The sequence below is a fragment of the Castor canadensis genome, chromosome 4 (genome assembly GCF_047511655.1).
Source record: "Castor canadensis chromosome 4, mCasCan1.hap1v2, whole genome shotgun sequence".
In the NCBI taxonomy this organism is placed as follows: Eukaryota; Metazoa; Chordata; class Mammalia; order Rodentia; family Castoridae; genus Castor; species Castor canadensis.
The window spans coordinates 61,062,208-61,074,118 of record NC_133389.1 but is presented as its reverse complement, the minus strand read 5'-3'; positions in this window follow the sequence as shown (position 1 = coordinate 61,074,118).

The following is an 11,911-nucleotide window of genomic DNA, read 5'->3' as shown; positions in this document are numbered from 1 at the left end:
GGGGTGGTTCAACATACGCAAATCTATAAATGTAATACAGCACATTAATAGAAGAAAAGACAAAAACCACTTGATCATCTCAATAGATGCAGAAAAAGCCTTTGATAAGCTCCAACACCACTTCATGATAAAAGCTCTAAGAAACTAGGAATAGAAGAAATGCACCTCAACATTATAAAGTCTACATATGACAAATTTATAGTCAACATCATGCTTAATGGAGAAAAACTGAAACCATTTTCCCTAAAATCAGGAACAAGACAAGGGTGCCTACTATCCTCACTCCTAGCCAGAGCAATTAGGCAAGAAGAAGAAACAAAAGGAATACAAATAGATAAAGAAATAATCAAAGTATCCCTATTTGCAGATGATATGATTGTATACCTCAAGGATCCAAAAAACTCTGCCCAAAAACTCCTAGATACCATAAACAGCTTCAGCAATGTAGCAGGATACAAAATCAACTTACAAAAATCAGTAGCCTTTCTATACACCAATGAACAAACTGAGAAAGAGCATAGGAAAAAAATTCCATTTATAATAGCCTCAAAAAAAAAATCCAATACCTAGGAGTAAACTTAACAAAGGATGTGAATGACCTCTACAAGGAGAACTATGAACCCCTGAAGAAAGAAATCAAGGAAGACTATAGAAGGTGGAGAGATCTCCTGTGCTCATGGATAGGCAGAATCAACATGGTAAAAATGGAGCAGTCTACATGTTCGACGCAATTCCCATCAAAATCCCAATGACTTACATCACAAAAAAAAAAAAATCTACCCTAAAGTTCATTTGGAAACACAAGAGACAGCAAATAGCCAAAGCAATACTCAGCAAAAAGAGCAATGCTGGAGGTATCACGATACCCGACTTCAAACTATATTACAAAGCAATAGCAATAAAAACAGCATGGTACTGGTACAAAAACAGACATGAAGACCAGTGGAACAGAATAGAGGACCCAGATATAAATCCACACAGCTTATTTTTGACAAAAGCGCCAAAAACATATGATAGAGAATAGACAGCCTCTTCAACAAATGTTGCTGGGAAAAGTGGTTATCTGCCTGCAGAAAACTGAAACTAGATCAATGCGTGTCACCCTGTGTCAACTCAAAGTGGATTAAGGACCTTAATATCAGACCTGAAACTCTGAAGTTAGTACAGAAAAGAGCAGGGAATACTCTGGAAGCAATAGGTATAGGCAAGGACTTCCTTAGTAGAACTCCAGCAGCCCAGCAACTAAGAGAAAGGATGGACAAATGGCACTACATGAAATTAAAAACTTCTGCACAACAAAAGAAATGGTCTCTAAACTGAAGAGAACACCCTCAGAGTGGAAGAAAATATTCACTGGCTATACATCAGAGAGGACTGATAACCAGAATATACAGGGAACTCAAAAAACTAAACTCCCCCAAAACCAATGGACCAATAAAGAAATGGGCAACTGAACTAAACAGAACCTTTTCTAAGGAAGAAGTCCAAATGTCCAAAAACACATGAAAAAATGCTCACCATTCCTGGCCATAAAGGAAATGCAAATCAAAACCACACTAAATTCCACCTTACCCCTGTTAGAACAGCTATCATCAAAAACACCACCAACAACAAATGTTGGCGAGGATGTGGGGAAAAAGGAACCCTCATACACTGCTGGTGGGAATGTAAGCTAGTACAACCACTCTGGAAAACAATATGGAGGCTTCTTAAAAATCTAAACATAGATCTGCCATATGATCCTGCAATACCACTCCTAAGGATATACATGAAGGAATGCAACTCGGGTTATTCCAAAGGCACCTGCACACCCATGTTTATTCACAATAGCCAAGTTATGGAAACAGCCAAGATGCCCCACTACCAATGAATGGATTAAAAAATGTGATATTTATACACAATGAAATTTTATTCAGCCACAAATAAGAATGAAATTTTGTCATTCACAAGTAAATGGATAGAACTGGAGAACATCATCTTAAGCGAAGTTAGCCAGGTTCAGAAGGCCAAAAATCATATGTTCTCCCTCTTATGAGGATTATAGACCTAAAACAAATGTAGTAATATTATTGGGCATGGGTCACACACTAAGGGGAGAATGCACACAGGAGGAATAGGGAAAGGGAAGGAAACCTAAAACTTGAATGTGGTTGATGTGCCCACTGTAGAAGAGCAAATATAGCACCTTAGACTGGCAGAGGCCTGGTGATCAGGAAGTAGTGAAGAGGTCTGGTAGAGATGAATCAATTCAGGTTGAAATACACACGTGCATGGAAGAAACGCTAGGAATCTCTCTGTATAGCTATCCTTATCTCAAACTAGCAAAAGTGCTATGTCTTTCTTATCTCTTATGTTTTCTCTTCAACAAATTTGGAGAAGAGGGCAGAACAGGATCTGTCTGAATTGGGAGGGGGTAGGGAGGTAGGGGTAGGGGCTCAGGGGGTATGGGGGAGAGATGGTCCAAACAATGTATACACATATGAATACATGTAAAAACATTAATTTTTTTTAAATTAAAGAAAACACAGGTCACAGGATGGTGTGGACAGCTCTTGTTCCTTTAGCACAACTATGGGCTTGAACGAGGGGCTGGATCCTCCCCACCCTCTGCCCTGCCCTAACAGTATCCAGCAAGGAAGCCCACACTTCCTGGAACCTCCGAGTGGCGCTGGAAGGTGGAGCTTGGTCAGGGTGCCTGGCTGTGACTCTGTCTCTTTGGTTCCCTGCATTTTGGTGTCTCCCTTCATGAAGAGAAGAGGAGCACATGAGATCACCTCATGAAACACGTGTGAAGGGTAAATGGGTTAATGCATGTTGAGCACTTAAACTGTACCTATCCCTCCTGGACACCTGCTAGATCCCTCATAAGTGTCACCCATCATGTCATGAGGCAGGGGATGGTCTACAGTTGGTCAGTAAACAAGACGGGAGGAGAGACATGTAGAAAGAAGCAAGCACAAAAAGACTCCTGATTTCCTGTTTCAGGGTTGCTCCAACAGCGAAGGAGAGATGACTGCACTCCACCCACCAGCCACTGTGCCCATGGGGATTGTTCCAGAAGCACATAGAGGAGAGCACTAGCAGTAGCAATTTCCTGGAAGGAAGGACTATGGTGACTGTTCCAGACAAGAATCCAGGGCGGTCAGGCCCAGGATACCCAACAGGGGTGTAATAGCCCACCTGGGCAGAGTCTGCAGAGGGTTCCTGGGAGCCCTGCAGGGGGAGAGGGGCTCAGGCCCTGAGAGGTGGAGGTAGAGGGAGTTACTGCCGAGGCCAGGACACCTACCCCCAAATCCTGTTCAGCAAACCTCAAATGGTCACAGAGCATGTGTCCTCAGCATCCACAGCACCTGCCCTAGGGACAACACACACCTAGGACCTGGCCCAGAAGGGGCTCCCCAACAACATCCCAGACGTTCATCTCTTGAACCAGGTTAGCTCAAGTTCCCTGAAGCTACCAATGTAATCAAACCCCAACAAAGTTCTGGAAAGGGCAAGGCAGAATGTTAGAAAGGATGCTCTCAACCGTTGCTGTGAAATTATCTTCTACCAATTTGATACAAATATATGACTATGTGAAAAGATTCATCAGTTTCCAGGTAAGACTTCCTCCATGAAAGGGACTAAACTCTCAAAATATGCCAGAGAATCCATTGTCCTCCCAACTGCATCCCCGCTCAGTTCTATTTATGAACCCAAGATGTGGTCTCTGGAAGGAAGGATTAACTGCTGTCTTTAGAAGATAAAGTAGATAGTAAAAAGCCACATACTAATGAGTTAGAGCTTGCTTGTAAAAATCTCATCATCAAAAGTTAGATTTGAGGCAGATTTTTTAAAAAGTGCAATTTATCCGCAAACATCTCCTTGGAAATGATGTGTGCAGAAAATAAACACTCATCTCTGAGCCTGTGACTTCAGATCCTGTAAGGGGCTGTTTGCTTAGGCTTTCTGACCCCTTGAACTGAAGCACTTTGTTGTTCCAGGTTTTTCTTTTCTTTTTTTTTCTTTCTGGTGTAGTTTTTATGATTATTATTTGTAACTACTCTGGGGTGGCAGATAGAGAACATCCCATAATCGTTTCAGAGCACAACCTTTGGCAAAATAAAGTCACTGCAGGTTAATTAAGAAATTTAGAAAATTCTTTCATAGACAACTCTGTGCCCTGAGAGGGAAGGTTATAATTAAGATAGATTTGGTGTCATCAGGATCGTTTAAAATGCCAACAATTCAAAAAATGGAGATAATAAAGTCAGCAGGGAGAAAACTCGCTGTTTAAGGGGTTTGGATGAACTGACCTTGTTAGGAACAAGGCTCAAGGAACTTTTTTTTCTTCCCCTGACTGTGTCCCCCTCCCATTCACCCGACCACCCCCATCCTCACCACCATCTAAGCTGCGTTCCCAAGGTCCTACAGATGTCCCTAGGCTTTCCCTGTGACTTTCAAGGACTAAGAAACCTAGATTATGACTCAAATGGAGCTCTCTCAATGGATCAAAATCTTCCCACAGCTCAGGGCTGAACAGGCTCGGAGAACTTGAGGACACACCAGGCCTATATCTGGTGTGTGGTGGGGTCAGATGGGTATGGAGCTGTGGCATCTGGCATTGATGCCGTCCTCTGTGTGGCAGAGGTCCCATGATGCTGGACTTGTTTTTCTGGACACACACAACTGGGCACACTTGACCCGGTCCTTCCCTGGAAGGAGCCATGCTCTCTCTGAGTGATTTCTTAGGATGGACTCTTCCATACTGCTCCATGCCACAGAGCTCCTCTCTGTGGGTCCCTACACACCAGAAGGTGGCCTCATGCAAAGTGTCTTCAAAGTCTGCCCACCTTCCCCTTCCCCTTAGTTGCCACCCACTATAGCCCCTTCCTTGCTTCTGGGCCAACCCCAGGTCTCTTACATCCAGGTGCCATCTGGCCCCACCTGGTCCCCAGGAAGCCCTTCACCTTGCTTTGTTTCCCTCCCCACCTGCCCTAGAGATTCTCCCCTTCCAGAGACATCTGAGCTATGCAGCCTGCTCTCTGTCACTGGAAGTGGAGTGGATGTGGTCTGTTCTCTTCCACTGATCACTGTTTTAAAAAAGTTCTCTTTTCATCACTTTCTTCCTGTCATTCTCATCTCTTTTAGACTAAAAGTGGATAAAGGTGGGTGTGAATTAACATTACAGAATTAGCTCTGGGCCAGTGTAGTGCTTTCCACTCCAATATCCCAGCACCACCTCCTAAAATGCAGGGGACATGGTCACCCACCATTCACAGTGTGAGGACTGCACTTGAAGTTCTTGGACCACAGAGAAAGTCCATGATTTATGAAATTCATGCTATGATCCAGGGGATGGTCTTTGCAGATTCACAGAAGGCAAGTTCTGCAGGTTTATTCTGATACCATTGGCTCCTGCAAATACAGGGAGGCTAAATGGTATGTGCTTTTGATCACCATGCCATATATAGGGCCCTGTGGGAAAGACCCCTCGTTGACAAATGATCCTATGGACATTCAGTCCTCACAACCCAGAGCAATACACACCATCTTCCAGGTGAGGAAACAGATCCAGGGACACCATGTGCCTTGCCCACGGTTACCTAGATTCTAAGTGGTAGAGTTGGGGTTGGAGTGCAGAGCATGACTGAGGCCGTTCAATTGTATGTCCTCTGACTTAGTGAATTATTATAAAGGTATCACTAACACCAGTGCTTGAGACTGCTGTCATCTATTGCCTAATTCTTCTAAATCCCTTTGCATTAGTCTGACCTCTATTGTTGTAACAACATACCTGAGGCTGGGTGCTTTATAAAGAATAGAGGTTTATTTAGCTCATAGGTTTGATGTGAAAAGATCAGGCCACTTCATCTGTTCAGACTCTAGAAAGGGTACTTTTGACTGTGTCACAACGTGGTAGAGAAGTGGAAAGAGGAAATGACAGTGTGCAGAAGGGGACAAGTCCAGGGAATGGCCTCATGTTACAGTAGTCTGCTTTCTCAAGAACTAACTCACTTTAAGAGACCAGCATTAATCCCTTCCAAGGGTGATGCTCCCTGACCTAAGTACCCTTAAAGTACCTCCTGAAAGTTTCTACTGCCTTGCTACACTGGGAACCACACTTCCAGCATATGAAACTTTGGGGTACACCCTCAAGCCATATTCACACCACAGCACCTTGACATAATGGAATCAACCAACTCGATAACAGGTGGGCCCTACCTTAAACTTTAGCCTCATGTGGTCCCCAAGTCTTCCAAGGTCTCACAGGGAAAGCAGTGTCTGTGCACAGAAAGGGTGAGTAGGCTGAGACTGCTGTCAGGTTAGGGTGGATGTGGGCTGTGAGTTAGCTGTGAGTGCAGTGATGGGGGTGTGGAAGAGCACACAGAAGGAGGCCAGGGGAAGGGCAGGTCTTCCAGGTGAGCTCTGTGAGTTTCAAGCAGTCAAGCAAGCATCGGGGGAGGGAGCTTGTCTTACTTTTCTGCAGCTGCCATAACAAAAAAACCACAGACTGAGCTTTTAGACAACAGAAACCTATCTTCGCACAGTGTTGGAGGCCAAGATCAAAGTGTGGCCCAACCACGCCCTCTCTGAAGCCCACGGGGGTCCTTTCTGGTGTCTCCAGCTTCTGGTGGCTGCTGGCAAGCTTTGCTACTCCCTGACTCCAGCTGCATCACTCACATCTCTGCCTCTGTCACCCTGTGTGTTTTTTTCTCATACAGGACACCAGCCATATTACATTAGGGGCCAACCTTACTCCAGTATGACCTCATCTGACCTTCAATTACATTCGCAATGGCCCTATTTCCGAATAAGGTCACAGTCTAAGGCACTGGGATTAGGACTTCCTACATTTCTTCAGGGACACGCTGAACCCATGACAGACCTTTGCTGGCTGCCGCCAGCTTTAAGCAGTCTCAATACTGGGGGACAGACAGGTCCCCCCACAGCCTGTCCTCAGCTCCATTCCATCTCATCAGTCAGCCTCCTACATGCTTTATCCTCAAGCTCCATGGACTTGAACAGCAGACGGGGGCTTTGTGGATTGTGCTTTCTCTTCCCTGCTCTGTCTGCTGTGCAAACTCTTCATATTTCAAGTTCAATGTCACCTTCTCTGCTGCGCCTCCCCTCAGCCTTCTTTCCTAAGGAATGATGAGTCCTCCCACTGCAGCGTGGTCTTTAGATCTCCCCTTTCCTCATCTTCAGCATGCAGTATGAATGTCACTAGCTAGCCCCTGCCCTGTTTTAATTCTGCTCTTCATGTTTGGGGGTCCTCAGGTGATGAGGTCTCAAAACAGCGTTTCTTTTCTCAGCCAGTCCCCCTAACCCAGTGAAGTAAAATGCTAACTTGGCAACTGGGCAAACAATGTTGATCCAAAAGTAGCCGTGTCATATTTCCACTTGAGACCAGAGGAAGACGGCCCTGTCCACATGGTGGGCAGGGAGCTTCCAGTGCATAGGCCAGGTGTTGGCAGGTAGGGTCTGGCCGCCAGGAAGCCTGGAGTGAAAGGTAAGGAGGTCAAGGGCTCTGTCTGGTTAGGATAGCAACAGGGTTGAGGGAGAGAGGCAGAAATGGGAAAGAGGAGGGCAGGACATGGTGTCTACCAGTGGAAAGGCAGAGGTGTTGCCTGGGCTCCTACTTTTCTTTACAATCGTTAGCAAGACCCTAGGTAGGGTGAGATTAGCTAGCATGTTCTGATATGTTACACGCAATACAGAAGTTAGTTACTCTCAGGAGACAGTGTTTTTTTTTGTTGTTGTTGTTGTTGTTGGGAAATTCAGATTATTGCCAAAGACAGATGAGTTAATAGGATCACGCTCTGATTCCACCCAAGAATCCACACTTCTCACACAACCAGGTCAGGAAACCAGCTAAGGCTGCCTCCTCCCAAGGTACAGATGAGCAGCGCCATCTAGTGGCGCTTCAAGTGAACTGTCATGGTTCAGCACACCAAAGACCCAAGTCTTCCTTCACACCCAAACTAGAATGACCACATTAATATGTATTTCATACAACTTATTCCAGGTTAGAAGAAAACTGTAATGAGGAAAGACTTTCTGTACAGCAATATTGCCTTTCGTCTGAAACTGTTGGGAGGGAGTCTACAGTGTCCTACAACATTTTATCATCAACAAATCTTGAGTGCCCAGCAGACACCAAGGCTGGTGGAAGGGGAACAGCACAGGCACATGTGACAGGGAAGCCGGTAGCTGCTTGTGCATGTTCCACTGCGTAGAAGGTGCTGCCCACAACAGGCATTCTAAGAAGTTACAAAGAGAGAACCTTGCGTTTGTTTATACAATGTCAATATTATCTCTGCTGCCCCAACATTACTCCAAATTCCTGTGACTCCTCCACCTAAATGATCTGCAGCCTCCAAACTCAATTCAGTATCTCCCCATAAGCCTGTTTCTTTCCTTGGCTAATAACAAACTCCTGCCAGGTCTCCCTAAGTCAGAAATTCTGGCTCCTTGGTCTTTGACTTGCTTCTCTCTAGCATCCTCAGCTGTTTCCTTGCTAGGCACAGGGCAGGGACTGTGGAGAGCTCAAAGGCTTCACCCATATCTCAGGGTTCCAGCCAGTGCACCTGCTATGGAAAAAAGTCATTTCAAGGTGGACATTAATAAATGTATAAATGACTACCAAACAGAGACCATGTCAACTTCAGCAATTGTATCTCGTATTCATCAACATTTGATTACATTAAAATTACAGGAAATTCCTTTTCCTTTTTTATTTGTTTGTCTGTTTGAGACAAGGTCTTGCTATGTAACCCAGGCTGCCCCTGAGCTTGTGATTCTCCTGTCTTAGCCCTCTAAGCACTAGGATTATAGGTGTGTGCCACTACACCTGGCTTTCCATTTTCTTTATAAGAACACCTAAGCATGTAGGATGATGCTGGAATCAACCTGTCACAAATCAAGCAAATGAATGGTTGCCAGATAATTTTAAAATAATAATAGGACATACTTTGTAGGTTTTTACAGCATAGAAATTTACAATATATTTAATGTGAGAGGCCACATACAAAAAGAGAAGTTTCAATTAGGTTGTCTACTAGAATACATTGATGGACATTGCTCTGGGCTCTGGGTTGGGGCTGACCTCTGAGCTCAGAAGGTTGGGTTGTCCACTTGGGGATGGGGAGGAATTAGGCAGCACATATTCAGAGGTGTGCTGAAGCCAGCTGGGACATGAATTTTTCAAGCTTGTTGTTAAACACACCCATTATTAAAAGCTAAATTATATAAACTTATGACATATTAAAAACAAGCATAGTAAGTACTCAGAATTTATTGTGTCCTAATTATTATTTTTTTTTTGGTGGCACTGGGGTTTGAATTCAGGGCCTCACACCTGCTAGGCAAGGTGCTCTACCACTTGAGCCACTCCACCAGCTCACTACATCTCAATTTTATCTGTGTGCTGAAGGTTATGTTTGTCTGCTGTGTACGTGAGGTGGACTGTGTCATTGCATGCTGCTTCCTTATTCTTTATGTGGTGATATTATGTTGATAGCTTGAAATCAGCCACAGTGGGAATTTTTACACCATGATAATAGGCAAATACTACAAATAAAGGCTTTGTCCCTAGGGAGTCACTTGCTAAATATTTACCAGCATCCCCCAGCCTGTGTATTACCCTTACTCAAAGGAATTCTTCCCAGAAGGAAGACAGAAATGATGAAGGACAAGCTAACTCTTACATAAAATGTTCTGTGTGGCAGACACTGTTCTAATGATGCCTTAACCACGACTGAAGTGTGTTGCTTTATTTAATAGAGTCAAATCCTCACCACCACTCTAAGTTAAGCATGACTATTATAGATAAAGGAATTGAGGCACAGACCTGTTAGGAAATTTGATTAAAAGTTCATTAGATGATGTGATAAAATGTATAGAATTACTCATTGCTCCTTTCTAGCTGCTTGTAGCTGTGGAGAAGAGGCCAGCCTGCAAAGAACAGCAGTGTGGGAATGCAGTAATGGTGGTGTGCAGAGGCCAGGAGAGCAGGATGAGGCCTGGTGTGTACCTGAGATGATATGGCAACTGTCACGTGGTGGGGCTGTGAGGGACAAGGATGAAATTGGGTCTCCCCCATCCCAATCCCAGAGGAAGTGTAGCTGCCACCACGTTAACTTCAGGCCTGGTCAGGTAGTTTGTCGTTCTGGGTAGACTCATTATGCTGCAGAACAAACGATGGACAGATCTTAGTGACACTTGGCTAAGGTTTGCATTCACTCCACTGCAGGTACCTGCAGGTCAGCTGGATCTCAGCTCACTGCTGTCTTGTGGAGTCCCGGGCTGATGGAGGTTCCATATCAACGTGCATTTAAAACCTCTGTAGTCCTGATAAGGAGGCAGAGCAACTCACACACAACCTCTTACATCTTCCACCCAGTAGTGACACAAATAACTACTGCTATGTTCATTGGTCACCTAACATGGCTGTCCTGCCGTGGGTCCTGAAGAGGGAGAGGTGGAATGGCTGTGACCTGCCCTTTATGACCCCCAAGTGGCTCACACTGACAACCTATTGCCTGAAGACAGGGATACATGAGCTGTGCCTGACCCAAGCCTGGATCACAGCAGCCTTTACAAGTGCTAAGTCTGAGTCCAAACCCCAGTCCCACCAAAAAAAAAAAGAGAGAGAGAAAGAAGTATATAGTAATAAATCTAACAACAATGTTCTGTGTCTCTACTCTGAAAGCTAGAAATATTCTAAGAAAAAATTAAAAACTTAAATAAATGGAGTGACAGATCAGAAGTTTCAATATTGATAAAATATGTGTTTTCTCACATTCATTTATACATTCAATGCAATCCTATCATAATTCCAATAAAAAGTTGTGGAAATTGGGAAGTTTATCTAAAATGAGTATGAAAGTACAAAGGTTCTAGAATAACCAAGAAAAGCAAAACAAAGTCAGAGGATGTACACTTTTAGACTCTAACAATTACTCAAGTTTCATTAATCAAAATGAAGTGTTGGTGAAAGATGACCAATTGATCCGGAGAGCAGAACAGAGTTCAGAAACAAATCCACCCATGCACAACCACTTGACTTACAGAAAAGGTCATGGTGTGACTCAGTGGATAAAAGATAGCCTTTTCCATAAGTATTGCAGCATTGGATAGCTCTACCTGGACCTACATCTGTATCTAGGTGTACAGGTGGGGCTCGGGTGGTAGAGCACTGCCTAATAAGTACAAGGCCCTATGTTCACACCCAGTACCATCAAAAAACTCTATGTCTGTTTCTTTGCTGTGTATGTATGCATATCTGTGATGAATTTTGACCTCTCACACCATTTACAAATATGTAATAGATCTTACAGCTAAATGTGTGAAAGTAAACCAATAAAGCTTCTAGAATAAAACCTTGGAGCATGTTTAGGAGCTTGAGGTAAGCAAAATGTTCCTAAATTTCAGTCATTAGCCATACCATCAACATATATGTATATGTAATCAGAATAACCAGAAAAAATAACTTCCATAAATCCATAAGTAAAAGACAAAATTAAAGGAAAATATTCAAAAATTGATACATGCATGAGAAGGTGGCAATCATGATTACCCATCAGTAATGAAATCAAAATCACAGTGTGATATTTTTTACATGCCCACAGGAAAGACTAAAGTCAAGCTGTCTAACAACAGCAAATACTAGTGAAGATGCAGCAAGATCTGACATCACTGGCACAGCAGCAATAGGGAAGCTACTTGACAGTACCTGATCCTCCAGCTAAACACACACCCACTTCATGTCCCTGAAATTGCACTCCTAGGTGTGCCCATGAAACCTAAGTGCATCTGTCCATGAAAAGATGCATATGAGAATATCCTTAGTAGCTCTCTTCATTATAGTGCTTGAGGACTAACAAATGAACAAATCTGTTCATCCACAGAGTGGATGAATGAGTTACAG